The following is a 14,913-nucleotide window of genomic DNA, read 5'->3' on the forward strand; positions in this document are numbered from 1 at the left end:
TTAAGTTGATCTTTCTTTACACCCTAGCTATGACTGTAACACTACATTCTGCCTTCTCTCGTTTCCTTCTCTATGAACGGTATGCTTTGTCTGTATAGCAGGCAAGAAACAATACTTTTCACTGGATATTAATACATGTGACAATCATAAATCAAATCAAGGATTCTGTATTACTGTGAAGAAATGTTCAACATTATTACCTAAGCTCTGTACACAAACATTCCCCCTGCAGCTGTTAAGAGAATGTACTTTTTGTAAAGTGAAGTTTGAAGGCAGCTCCCTCTGGCTCTGGAAGTTTGTTTCACAATATTATGTGTGTTACTTTTTTTTAACACGTTAATCTCTGTCTCTATTGCCGAGGTAACGGTTGCTAGGTTACACATAGACAGCGTCGCAGTTCGGGCAGAGAAGGAGTGAGGGAGCTGTGGAAGCGGCCAGCAGCAGGTTCCCGGGTGAGTGAGTGAGTGAGAGCTAGGCAAAGGTGAATTGCAAAAGTTTTAATAATTCTCTGCTAACCTCCACTTCCTGGGAACTGAGCCTTGACTTCTGTGTCACGGTCAAAATAACTCAGGGAGCCTCAAACCTTAAGACTGGCATTAAACTGTCAAAAGTTTATTAAACAATTTAGACATACAAAACTGAGTGGGCTGGTTAGAGTTCACATCGTCGAGATTTCCATCCCGAATGTGTTTGGTCTCTGTCTGTAATGTATTTATTAACATTTGGTTTAAAAGAAAACAGTGCACACTGCAAACTGGTACTGTTCATCTGTGAACTTCGCAGATGGGAAATAGGAGCTGCCTCTAAACTTAAATGAATAACATACTATTCTTGTTATTCCATAAATAAACACCTCACCTGATTTTTCATTTCATTGCTGGACATGTAAGCCATGTGTGCCAAGTGAATCTGTGTACGACAATAGGAAATGCATTGCAACTGAACCAATTCAGTGTGAAAGACGACGCATTTCAGATGTGCTATCTTCCTACACCACCTCATTTCTCCTAAAAGGCTCGATGTGATTCCACTCCAATCAGTTTGAAAGAAGTCAGCACATCTCCATCACCATTGCTAGCCACTCCTAACGACTATTTCAAATATTCCACCTTTGACCACCCTCTGTTCCTCGTTTGGAATGTGCACCATTATCCACAACGCCTTTATTCTTTACAGACTACTTTTAAAACCTACCTAATGTCAGCTGGCCTGTTCAGGTTTTTTTTAAACTTATTCATTGGATATGAGCATTAATGGCAAAACCACCAGCATTTATTGCCCACACCTAATTGTTCTTGGGAAGCAGCATGAGCTGTCTTCTTGAACAGCTCTAGTCCATGTGGGTAAGTACACCCACATTGCTGTTAGAGAGGAAGGTTATTGACTCAGTAAAGGAACAGCAATAATGTTCAAAATCAGAGTAGTGTGTGACTTGCAGAGGAATAGCAGGTGATGGTATTCCCATTTGCCTCCTGTCCTTGTCCTTTTAGCCGGTAATGGTGGTGTGTTTGGAAAGTGCTGTTAAATTGAGCCTTGGTGAGTTGCTGCAACATGTATTGTAGATGGGTCATATTGCTGCCAGTCTGCACTGTTGATGAAGAAAGTGATTGTTTAAGTTGCTGGATGGGGTGCTGATCAAGTTGTTTCTTTTGCTTGTATGGTGCTGAGCTCCTCATGTGCCAGAGCTGCATTCAGCCAGACACGTGGAGAGTATTCATTCACATTTCTTACTACTGCCTTGTGGGTGGATAAGCTTTGCAAAGTCAGGAGGTGAGTTGCTCACTGGAGAATTCTCAATCTCTAACCTGCTCTTGCAGCTACAGTGTTTATATGGCTAGCCCAGTTCAGTTCCTGGTCAGTGCTAACCTAAGCACATTGATGGTAGGAGATTCAGAGATGTTAAGTGGAAACGATTATGTCCTCTCTTGCTGAAGATGGTCTTTGCCTGGCACTATGAGGAATGAATATTATTTCTATTTATCAGCCCAAGCCTGAATGTTGTCCAAGTCTTGCTGCACTCCATTGATTTGATTTGATTTCTTATTGTCACATGTGATACAGTGAAAACTATTCTTTCTTGCATGCTATACAGACAATACATAATGTTCATAGAGTAAATAGGGGAGAAGGAAAGGAGAGGGTGTAAAATATAATGTTGCAGTTACAGATAAGGTGAAGACAAAGATCAGCTTAATACATGAAAGGTCCACTCAAAAGTCTGATGGTAGCAGAGAAGAAGCTGTTTGTGAGTTGGTTGGTAAATGTTCTCAGACCATTGTATCTTTTTTCCAATGGAAGAAGTTGAAAGAGAGTATGTCTGGGGTGCGTGGGGGTCCTTGAAAATGCAAGCTACTTTTCTAAGGCAGTGGGAAGTATAGATTGAGTCAATGGATGTGAGTCTGGTTTGTGTGAAAGACTGGGCTACATTCACAACCCTTCGTAGTTCCTTGCGGTCTTGGACAGAGCAGGAGCCATTCCAAGTGTGATATATCTGGAAAGAATGCTTTCAGTGGTGCACCTGTAAAAGTCGGTGAGAGTCATAGTGCTCATGCCGAACATCCTCAGCCTGCTGTGAAAGTAGGGGCATTGGTGGGCTTTCTTAACCATAGCGTTGGCATGGAGCAACCAGGACAAATGGTTGGTTATATGAACACTTCTGAACTTAAAGCTCTCAACCATCTCCACTTAAACACCATTGATGTGAACGGGGGCATGTCCTTCTGGAGGCTTCATCACGTGACTGGCCCTCAATCCCACCGCCATTTATCAGCCAGCACATCCAATTCTGACTTGGAAAAATAGCTTGCATAGGAAAAAACCTTCTATGCCAACTGGAAAGCAAAAAGAGTCATTACCCAATCGGATGATGCTTGAATGTCAGACAGAGAACCTTTAGTTCTTCCCATTTTCAGTTTTTGAAAATTTGGTAATGAGAAATGATCAAAGAGAATGACAAAGAAAATCGTTTTTAATTGTCCAATGATTTCCTCCCCCCCCGCCCAGGATTACACACAACCATGTCCTGGAGATTAATCTTCAATTCCTGGAAACTACAGGACAAGACTGGAAAGTTGGCAATCCTATCTTGGCAAATTGCTGCTTAAAATTGCAGGACTGCAGTACTTCAGATGCTATGAATGGATTTGCTGCTGTAATATGAAGTCCCATATTAACATTAACACTAATGACTGCTCTATCCAGCATTCAATGGCTGACATGCTGGGTCTGCACCAAGCTCGAGAGATGGCTTTTGGGGTGACAGCAGCTCTACTATGAACTGCTTGTGCATGCCTGACTAATTTATGTTAATACATTTACGTTGCTTTAAAATTCCAAGTCATCTGTTTAGAGTACAGGTGTATGCAATAGCCAGATTTCTCCAGTCCCATCTCTGTGCCAGGAATATGTGATTAGAGTGCTGATGAACCCTTTTAAACAAAATAAATAAAATTAAGTATACATATTACTCCATTACCAGCCTCTTTTGGAACTAATAAGTGGTAAATATGTTATTTTCTTTGAAATGAGTTCTTTGATCCTCTGAGGGTTGACTGGATTATCATTTCCACAGAAGTGTAGTCATTAGCAGAGCCAGTGTGATGTTTCACTGTTAGAAATTCAGACGCATACATTTACCATGTCCACAAGAGGGCAGAAGCACAGCAGCAAAGAGGAGCTGATTATCAGATAGGCAGGTTATGTGATACAAAATATTGTGGATGCTGGAATCTGAAACAAAAACAGAAAATGCTGGAAAATCTCAACAGGTCTGACAGTGTTTGTGGAGAGAGAAAAGGGCCATCGTTTCAAGTCTGGATGACCCTTGGAGCTAAGAGCAAAGAAAATCAGAAGATGTATTGAGAATCGGCATCACCCTGGAGTTGGCGGAAATGGCGGAGGATGACCCTTTGAATGTGGAGGCTGGTGGAATGAAGAGGGAGGACAAGGGGGACCCCATCCTGGTTCTGGGAGGGAGGGGAGAGGGTGAGAGCAGAGCCCTGGGGATGGGTCGGACAAGGTTGCCATTGTCAACCACACAATAAGTTTCCGAACAGTGCAGGTAGGGCCCAAGCATAGTGTTATAGTCAGAGGAGTGTATGTTTAGGATTTACTTGGCGTGGCAGGTATTGTGGGCAACTTTTAAACAGCATGCTGAGTCTATGGCCAGCTGCTCTTTCCTCAAGCGATCTTATCTGTGCTTTAGATGATAGCTAATGTCATAGAATCCCTACGGTGCAGAAGGAGGCCATTTGGCCCATTGAGTCTGCACTGACTCCCCGACAGAGCATCTTACCCAGGTCCACACACCCTACCCTACCCCATGGTTAATCCATCTAAACTACACATCTAGGGAAACTAAGGGACAATTTAGCATGGCCAATCAACCTAACTTGCACACCTTTGGACTGTGGGAGGGGACCGGAGCACCCAGAGGAAACCCACACAGACACGGGGAGAACTTGCAAACTCCACACAAAAAGTGACCCAAGGCCAGAATTGAACCTGGGCCCCTAGTGCTGTGAGGCAGCAGTGCTAATCACTGTCCGACCATGCCCTGAATGGTTTTCGATTCAAGGTTCCCTATGGCTTTGTCCCTGCCCTCGCTGTTCCTTCTTCATACTAACAAATCCCTCCACTTATCATCTAAGCTCACTTCCTCTTGCTTCTAGTTCCATTAGAAAACTTGTGAACTCCAATCCTGTCAGTGCAGTGGCTGAATTACCCATCTGATCTTCATCTCCTTCATGAGCAATGGAAATCCTCTTTGCTTAAACACCTCAGAAATGCAATTCATCATGCCACCTCTTTTGTGGATTTACTTTTAATTATCTCTATTTATTAGCTTCATATAAAACTTAAATAGCTCCTGTGTTTCTACAGTTACCACCAAGGAGCCTGTTCTGAAAAGTGGTGAGTGAAAAGATTGTGAAGAAATAACAAATTTCTGCAAGCAGATTTAAGTGCACTGGGACAAATTCAGGCAAATTATATTTCAGTAAGTAAAGTGTTCCTTACACCTCACAAAAAATAGGGCTGAAAATAATTAAGAGGGAAGGATCTTGATGTTTTGATCTTTAAGGCTGTTTAGGTTCCTTAGATAAAACGTTCCAAACCCACAACCACTACCATCTGGAAGGACAAGAGCAGCAGATATCTGGGAACATCACCATCTGGAAGTTCCACTCCAGGCTATACACCATCCTAATTTGGGAATATATTGCTGTTCTTTTCTGATCACTGAGTCCAAATCCTGGAACTCCCTCCCCAACCAGCTATGACTTCCCAAAATTGCTTAGATTGGGAAACTATGCACTTAGAAAAACAAAGCATGATTAGAACAAATCAACATATCTTTACTATAGGGAAATCCTATTTGACAATTTTATTGGAGCTTTTTGAGGATGTAACCAATAGGATAGATAAAGGGGAACCAGTTGATGTAGTATATCTGGATTTCCAAAAGACTTTAAATGAGGTGCCACACAAAGTATTAATAGGCAAGCTAAGGGCTCATCATAATACATGATATTGAGGATAATATCTTAACATTGATGGAGTACAATATGGAGGACTGTGAAGTTATTCGTTTTGGTTGTAAGAATAAAACAGTACAATATTTTTTTAAAATGAGAACCTTTTCAGTGTTGATGCTCAGCGGAATTTGAGTGTGCTTGGACTAGGAACACAAAAAGTTTGCTGGAGATGCAGCAAACAATTAGGAAAGAAAATAGCATGTTTCCCTTTGTAACAAAATGATTGGAGCACAAGAGTAAAGAAGTCTTGCCACAGTTGTATAGGCTTTGGGTGAGACCATGGGGGTGATTATCCCATCCTGCTGCACTACAAAAGCAGTCGGGAGACTTTAGTGGAGAGTGAGGGCTGGGCCCAGACATGTCTGGGGGTCCAGCAATCAGGCCATGAGGGAACCAGAGGGCTGGTGATCTGGGAGTTATGGGGCTGGCCAGCAGAGGCCACTGCACGTGCACCAATCCCAGTGCTGATAGGACGGTGCACGCGCAGTGGCCCGCTCAGTGCTATGTTGCCGGCCTCTCCAGTGGGAATAGACCCTGCCCCCTGATTTTTGCACTGATTCACGCTGGTGTGTTCTACAGTGCACTGAGTGCGTGGGTTTCATTTCCCACTGGAAAAAAACAGTGTAATGTATTCCAGTTTTTATGCAAATTTAACTCTTAGAATTTCTTCTGGAGTATTATGTGCAGTTTTGGTCTCCACATTTAAGAAAGGATATACTTACATTGGAGACAGCACAGTGAAAATTCACTAAATTGATCCATGGGATGAGGAGGTTGACGAATGATGAGAGACTGAGTAAATTGGGTCAATATTCTCTGGATTTAGTAGAATGAGAGGCAATCCCATTGAAGCAAATAAGATTCTGATAGAGCTTGATAGGGTGAATGCTGAGGGATTGGTTTCTGTGACAGTCTCAGGATACGGGGGCAAACATTTGGGACTGAGATGAGGAGAAATTGCTTCACTCAAAGGGTTGTGAATCTCTGGAATTCTGTACCCCAGAGGGTTGCGGATGCTTCACTGTTGAATATATTTAAAGATGGGATGGACAGATTTTTGGTCTTTCGGGGAATTGAGTGACATTGGGAGTGGGCAGAAAAGTGCAGTTGAAGCCCAAGGTTAAACCATGGTCTTATTGAATGGTGGAGCAGGCTTGAAGAGCTGTGTGCTGGACTCCTGCTCCAAATTCTTGTGTTCCTGTGGAAGGGGCTTTATTAGAAATTTATGCACAATAAACTGTCCTCGAAAAATGCCAGTGTGTGTAGGGCACTTATAAAATTATGTGCGAATTGTGGAGGAACATTTGAAAAGGGAAACTGCTGTACAAAGAAATTGAACACTGCAGCTATAAATGGAAAGAACTCAATGTGGAAGGGGTGAAACCTTTTCCAATAAACAAGCATTTTCAGTTGTTAAAATGATTTTCTTTTTCAAAAACTTGCCTCCCATTTTCTCCCCCACTTTGTTCTCCTTGTGTCATCTCTTGCTGGAGTGTGGTTCTGTGGGTGGGCGCTGGCAGCCTTCTGTCACCTCATCAGAATGTTTCAGATATGAACCAACGTAATGGTGGTGGTAATGTCATGGGACTACATTTTAAGTTTAGTTATTAGTCACAAGTAGGCTTACATTAACACTGCAATGTTACTGTGAAAAAATTACTGTGAAAATCCCCTAATCTTCACATCCGGTCCCTTTTCAGGTACGTTGAGTGAGAATTTAGCATGGCCAATGCACCCACTAGCACGTCTTTTGGACTGTGGAAGGAAACGAAAGCCCCTGGAGGAAACCAACGTGGACACGGGGGGAGTGTGCAGATTCTGCACAGACAGTGACTCAAGTTGGGAATCAAACCAGGGTCTCTAGCACTATGGGGCAGCAGTGCTAAGCACTGTGCCATGTGCTGCCCTGTGCACCATGCCATCCCACTTTTGGGAGCACAGGTGAATTCTCTGGGGAGACTTATGTTCAAATGCCACCAGGGCAGCTGGTGGAATTTAAATTTAACAAATAAATCTGGAGTATAAAGCTTGTCTCACTAATGGTGACCATGAAGCCATCATCGATAATGTGCTTTAGGGAAATCTGCTATGTGCTATCCTTACCTGGTCTGGCCTACATGTAACTCTTTAGTGCAACACTAAGTGGAACTGCAACCAATTAAATCACCAAGAGAATTTTAACTTAAAATAGGCTGCATTTTTACTATTGGGCCTGTTGACAGCCGAGAAGCCCGACAACACAGTCCTTTTTTTGCCGGCTGCGAAGGTTTGCCATCATCTGACATGAAACCTTCAGCCTCCGAGGCACTGCTGCTCAGTCATGTCAAAGAAGCTCATCATCTGCATGTAAACCCTATGGACATTGCCTTCTGTGGGTTCTATCCCTGTGCTCTGTGTGTGATACTGCCCCTGCTGCTGATACTGCTCATCTTGTTCCTCGTCTGAGGCCCAAGGCAAATTTGCTGAATTAAAGGTTGGCAAATGGCAAGTATAAATCAAATGCAGCATATGCCAAAGTAGTGGAAATGACCTTCAAAGCAGTGAAAGCACACCCTTAGAAGAAGTCACAGAATCATAGAATTACTACAGTGCTGAAGGAGGCCATTTGGCCTGTCGAGTTTTCACCGACCTTTTGACAGGGTATCTTATCCAGGCCCACCCCCTCCCTAACCCCACACACTTTCCTTGCTAATCCTCTAACTTACATATCTTGGGACACTGAGGAGCAATTTAGTTTGACCAGTCCACTTGACTCTCACATCTTTGGACTGTGGGAGGAAATCTGGAGGAAACACATGCAGGCACAGGGAGAACATGCAAACTACAGGCAGACAGTCACTCAAGGCTGGAATTGAACCCGGATCCCCAGTGCTGAGAGGGAGCAGTGCTAACCACTGTACCATTTTGCTGCCCTTCTGTACCACCATGCCATCCTGTAAGCAAAGTCTTTCACCCAAGTAAGGAGGCAGGTGTATGTTGCTTGTATTTGAGGAATATTTGATTTGATTTATTATTGTCACATTTATTAGAATACAATGAAATATATTGTTTCTTGCATACTATATCGACAAAGCATATCATACATACAGAAGGAAAGGGGAGAGTGCAGAATGGAGTGTTACAGTCATTGGGTGTAGAAAAAGATCGACTTATTGTGAGGTAGGTCCATTCAAAAATCTGATGGCAGCAGGGAAGAAGCTATTCTTGAGTTGGTTGATGTGTGTCCTCAGACTTGTGTATCTTTTTCCCGACGGAAGAAGGTGGAAGAGAGTACGTCCAGGGTGCATGGAGTCCTTGATTATGCTGGCTGCTTTTCTGAGGCAGCAGGAAGTGTAGACAGAGTCAATGAATGGGAGGCTGGCTTGCGTGATGGACTGGGCTTTGTTCACTGCCCTTTGTAGTTTTTGGTGGTCTTGGACAGAAAAGGAGCTATACCAAGCTGTGATACAACCAGAAAGAGTGCTTTTGATGGTGGACCTGTAAATGTTGGCGAGCGTCGTAGCTGACTTGCCAACTTTCCTTCACCTCTTGCAAAAGTGGGAGCATTAGTGGCTATTCTTAACTGGAGCGTCAGCATGGAGGCACCAGGACAGGTTGGTGGTGACCTGGACACCTAGAAACCTGAAGCATTCTACTATTTCTACTTCATCCCCATTGATGAAGACAGGGCATGTCCTCTACTATGCTTCCTGAAGTCGATTACTATCTCTTTCGTTTTGTTGACATTGAAGGAGAGATTATTGTCATCACACCAGTTGCACAGATTCTGTATCTCTTTTCTGTATTCCATCTCATCATTGTTTGAGATCCGACCCACTACATCAGCAAACTTGTGTTAATGTTTGATATTTTCATAATTTGTCTGTTATGTTCATGTCTCACTTGCAGGTGTCCTTGTAGTGGAGGTATGGGCACCAGGAGGTTGTGACCCAGTGGATAATTCATTGTGGGCGGCATGATGGCACAGTGGTTAGCACTGCTGCCTCACAGTGCCAGGAACTTGGGTTCAATTCTGGCCTTGGATCACTGTCGATGTGAAGTCTGCACATTCTCCCATGTCTGCATGGGTTTCCTCCAGGTGCTCCAGTTTCCTCCCATAGTCCAAAAGATGTACTGGTTAGGTGAATTGACAGTGCTAAATTCTTCCTTAGTGTACCTGAATAGGCTCTGGAATGTGGTGACTATGGGATTTTGACAGTAACTTCATTGCAGTGTTAATGTAAGCCTACTTTTGACACTAATAAACTAAACCAAATCTAGTCTTTGGATAGAAGGTCTTCATCCATCTGATAGACATGGCTGAGCCAGCAAAGATGTTGTTAGCTTAGCAATGAGTGTATATTGCTGGCATTAGCATGGTCCAGGATCTCTGAGTTTCTGGCCTCGTTATGCCAAAAGATGCAAAGCATAAATCTACGACAATGAGGGTGGAAACTTTTAAACCTTGCTTCCTGCCTAGAGTATATTGTTCAGGCCTAACCACTGTAGAGGATTGCGCTGAGGGTGCAGGCTTTATAGACTTAGAGTTTAGTGTTCTCAGTCAGGTTGCTATTGTTCCACAATCTGTTACTCAACTTGAACATAACAGCTACAGCTTTAGTGATATGTGTGTTGATTTCAGCTTCAAGGCTCAGATTGCTTGTGCTTCTGGAGTCTAGATATGTGAAGCTATCAACAACCTCCAATCTCCAGCATTGTCAGTGCTAATAGGTGGTGGTATGGCAACATACTGGACCATGACAAATGTCTTCCTGATGCTGATGGTCAAACCAGTTCTTTAAAGGCATATGAGAGTCTGTCCATTTGATGTTGTGGATATTCCTCAGTGTGGAATGTTATTGCAGCATCATCAGTGCAGGTCGACTCTCTGATGAGGACTTGGTGCACCTATATCTTGGATCTCAGGTGTGCAAGACTGAACAGCTTTCCTTCAGTTCTGGGATGTGAGTAGAAGACCTGAAGGTTTATGACACCAGCAAAAAGAAATACATGCCAAAGAATGTCAGCGTCAAAATACTGCTTGAACCACACTATGGCTGCCAAGACATTCTAATGTTGTCCTGTCGTAGCTGATCGCGCCCATCATGTTGCCATGGAAAGAGGAGATCTCACCGAACAGCTTCAGTAAGCAGCCAACTTTTTCTAGCAACTTAAATGAAGTGCCTCTGTTCAAATGGTTGAATACCTTGGTGAGATTGATGAAGGCAATAAATGGTGGTCTCTTTTGTCCATGGAGCTTCTTTCATAGCAGTCAGACTGGGAAGGTTATTGTAAATCTTCCAGTTTGAAAAACATACTGGAATTTGGCCTGGATGGGTTAGCCAGGATCTACAGTCTGACAAGTGTAACATGGGCAAATACTTTTCCCACAGTATTCAGCAGTGAGGTGCCCTGCTAGTTGTTATGATTATTATAGTCACCCTTGTTTTTGTTCAGAATCACAAACTTTGTATCTACGTTTCCTGAGGCCCTCCCTCCAGCTGAGACAGAGAGTTTATGCAGATGCTGGGGGAATGCTGGGATCGATAAGTTCAGGCAGCATAGCATCAGCAACTGGAGCCTTGCCAATGAGTCAATAATTTTGCTAATCTCCTCCAATGTGGCTTTGATATCCACATGCAATGCAGACTTTCTGTGGTGACCAGCGTTTACCCGGTGACAGCCTTTTTCTGAGAATAGAACTCAAGGTGGTGTTTCACCCAAGTCTCCAACTGTAATCAGTTGTGGCCTCCATGATCTTTAATTTCCATGGAACTGTTTTCTTTGCTGATGTGTCTTTTTGATCCTTTAATACTTGCCCCTGACGTTTCCTGTGTCAAAGGATGTTTGGATATTCTGACAGAGTTGTAATCAGTAGTCATTGATGCACTTCCTAGCAGTTTGTTGGAGTTTATTTCAAGTAGCTTTTAGTGAATTCAGTGTACTCTCAATCGGATCTCTCTTGTAATTTAAGAAAGCAGACTTCTTGGCTTCAATGGCAAACTCCATTACAGTGAGGTCAGCCTTGAACCAGACTCTTGCTTCCCATGTGTTGTGGGGTGCGATATTATAGATGATGCCTCGAAGGTTGTTCCATTTCACTTCTGCGTACATTATTTTTATTCATTCATGGACATGGATGTCGCTGGAGGCTAGCATTTCTTGCCTATTCCTAATTGCCCTTGGAGGGCAATTGAGAGTCAATCACATTGCTGTGGCTCTGCAGTCACATGCAGACCAGACCAGATAAGGACGGCAGATTTCCATCCCTAACGGACACTAGTGAACCAGATGGGTTTTTCTGACAATCTACAATAGCTCCATGATCATCAGTAGATTCTTAATTCCAGATATTTTCTATTGAATTCAAATTCCACCACCTACCATGGGTCCCCCAGAATATTAGCTGAGTTTCTGGATCAATAGTTCAGTGATAATACCATTGGCCATCGCCTCCTTTAAATTGTACAAGTTTGCTAGAGAAAGCCTGGGCAACTGAGTCACAACACTGTTGGATTTTATCTGGATAGGCTGTCTGGCTGATAATGAATGGCATTTCTGCTTTGAACGAAACAGCTTCAAGTATTGCATTCTGGCCTTAGTTTGCATCAGGGAGTGATCTATATCACAGTCAGCACTGTGCCAACTGTATGCTAATGAGATTCACATCTGGTGATGATCAGAGTCAGCTGCTACTAATGCTCTGGCTTTGGATGTCTCCAGTTTACCTTGTACCGTGGTTTGTTCTGAAAAAAAGGTGTCCTTCCCTTGTGGTGGCAGCAAAGCTGAAGTAGCCATTCTCTTATCCTTCTCAGACTATGATACCTGACGCAGGAGGGTTGCTCCTCAACATCCACTTTCACTCATGCATTGAAATCCCCCCATAGGTACAGATGTTCTGACTTAGGGATTCTATAGACAGCAGTGTCAAGTTCCTCATAGACTGGAGCACAGCATTGGAGCATAGAGAATCATGAAGTTACTGGCCTTGTTTAAGTTGAGATGCGGCTGGAGAGAACATGTTGGGAACCATTTGTAAGGAGTTCTATTATTGAGAGTAGTGAGCTCCTTGCAGCAAAGCTTACACCTTGCTCAGACTTTTCCTCTGAACCCTTCCCCTGACAGATGAATGTGTAATGTTTTTCTTTCAGTTGTCACTCTCAGATAGCCTGGTCTCTTGTAAAGTTTTAAACTTTATTTATTACTGCCGCAAGTACGCTTACGTTAACACTGCAATGAATTTACTGTGAAAATTCCCTAGTCACCACACTTGGGTGCTCGTTCAAGTACACCGAGGGGGAATTTAGCATGGCCAATGCACCTAACCAGCACGTCTTTTAGATTGTGGGAGGAAACCGAAGGACCTGAAGGAAACCCATGAAGACATGGGGAGAACGTGCAGACTCCACACAGACAGTGACCCAAGCTGGGAATCGAACCTGGGTCGCTGGAGCTGTGAGGCAGCAGTGCTATCCGTTGTGCTAGTGTAGGGAAGCTATATTGATGTGCAGCCTATCAAGTTCCATGTTAATTATCGCTGTCTTACATGTGTTATTGATCAGCTGCAAATCATGTGTCAATTCCTCATGCACAGTCCTGATCTTCCATCTTGTCAATCAGAGAGTTGGTATCTTCTTTCTTTTTGTTTGTTTGCCTAGTGCAATGGGTTCCCTTAATTTGTTAAGAAGAGATATGAAGCTCCAAGCACTCATTTAGCAGTTGGACTGTGGTGAGTCAGTCAGGGGCTGCCCAACTTGTGATGGGCAGTAGCTGAATAAAAGGACATAATGATCCCTCCCACCATTGGAGATAGCCCGCAGCACCTGTTCTCCATGCCAGTCAAGTTGGGCTTATCACTCATAATCACTGCTGTGTTCATGATTTGTAGCATACTGGATTCGGAGGGGGGGAGGGATAGTGAGGAAAGGGGGTGAAAGTGAGGGGGGCATAGTTGGGGAATGCAAGGCACGGCATAGTGGGGGTGGGACGGAGCAGGGTTTGAAATGTGTGTACTTTAATGCGAGGAGTATTCGCAATAAAGTGGATGAACTTGCAGCGTGGATCAGTACCTGGGACTTTGATGTTGTGGCCATTTCTGAGACATGGATAGAGCAGGGTCAGGAATGGATGTTGCAGGTTCCGGGGTACAAATGCTTTAGTCGGAGTAGAGAAGAAGGTAGAAGGGGGGGTGGGGTAGCATTGCTAGTCAAGGACTGTATCACAGTGTCGGAGAGAAAGTTTGATGAGGACTTGTCAGTTGAGGTAGTATGGGCGGAGATTAGAAATAGGAGAGGAGAGGTCACCCTGTTGGGAGTCTTTTATAGACCTCCTAAAAGTTCTAGAGAGGTTGAGGAAAGGATTGCGGAGACGATCCTGGTTAGGAGTGAAAGTAATAGGGTAATTGTTATGGGGGACTTTAACTTTACGAATATTGATTGGAGTTGCTATAGTTCTAGCTCGCTAGAGGGGTCAGTGTTTGTACAAAGCGTGCAGGAAGGTTTTTTGTCTCAGTATGTAGACAGGCCAACTAGAGGTGAGGCTATATTGGATTTGGTGCTGGGAAATGAGCCAGACCAGGTGCTAGACTTGGAAGTTGGTGTGCATTTTGGTGATAGTGACCACAATTCGGTTACGTTCACCTTAGTGATGGGAAGAGATAGGCATGAACCTCGGGTCAGCAATTTTAGCTGGGGTAAGGGCGATTATGAGGCTATCAGGAGTGAATTAGGAAGCATGGATTGGATTAGGAGATTACAGGGACTGGGAACGTCTGAAATGTGGAGTTTTTTCAAGGAGCAGCTACTGCGAGTCCTTGATAGGTATGTCCCTGTCAGGCATGGTGGATTTGGTAGATCTAAGGAACCGTGGTGCACTAAAAGAGTTGAGTCGATGGTTAAAAAGAAAAAGGAGGCTTATGTTCGGATGAGATTGGAGGGCTCAGTTAGTGCACTAGAAAGCTTTAGATTGGCTAGGAGGGAGTTGAAGAGTGAGTTGAGAAGGGCTAAAAGAGGACATGAGAAGACTTTGGCTGATAGGATTAAGGAGAATCCTAAGGCGTTCTAAAGGTATGTCAAGAACAGAAGGTTGGTCAGGGCAAGATTAGGGCCAGTTACAGACAGCAGGGGGAAGTTGTGTGTGGAACCGGAGGAGATTGGAGAAGTATTGAACCAATATTTCTCTTCGGTGTTCACGCAGGGGGACATGAATATAGCTGAGGAGGACATTGGGTTGCAGGGGTGTAAAATAGACAGTATTACAGTTGATAAAGGGGATGTGCTGGAAATTCTTGAGGGGCTGAAAATAGATAAGTCCCCTGGTCCGGATGGGATCTACCCTAGGATTCTCTGGGAGGCTAGAGAGGTGATTGCAGAGCCTCTGGCTCAGATCTTCAGGTCGTCAT

General features: G+C 43.7%; 1 protein-coding gene across 1 annotated transcript in view; it reads left to right on the forward strand.

The window, feature by feature from the left end:
• Positions 1-403: 403 nt before the first annotated feature.
• saxo4 (stabilizer of axonemal microtubules 4) overlaps positions 404-14,913 on the forward strand; it is a 160,545-nt gene continuing 146,035 nt past the window's right edge. Inside the window, exon 1 of the mRNA XM_080191589.1 lies at positions 404-452. The gene's annotated coding sequence lies outside the window, so the exon portion shown is untranslated. The remainder of the gene's footprint in view (positions 453-14,913) is intronic.

The sequence above is a fragment of the Carcharhinus amblyrhynchos genome, chromosome 6 (genome assembly GCF_965287045.1).
Source record: "Carcharhinus amblyrhynchos chromosome 6, sCarAmb.v2.hapA, whole genome shotgun sequence".
NCBI lineage: Eukaryota > Metazoa > Chordata > Chondrichthyes > Carcharhiniformes > Carcharhinidae > Carcharhinus > Carcharhinus amblyrhynchos.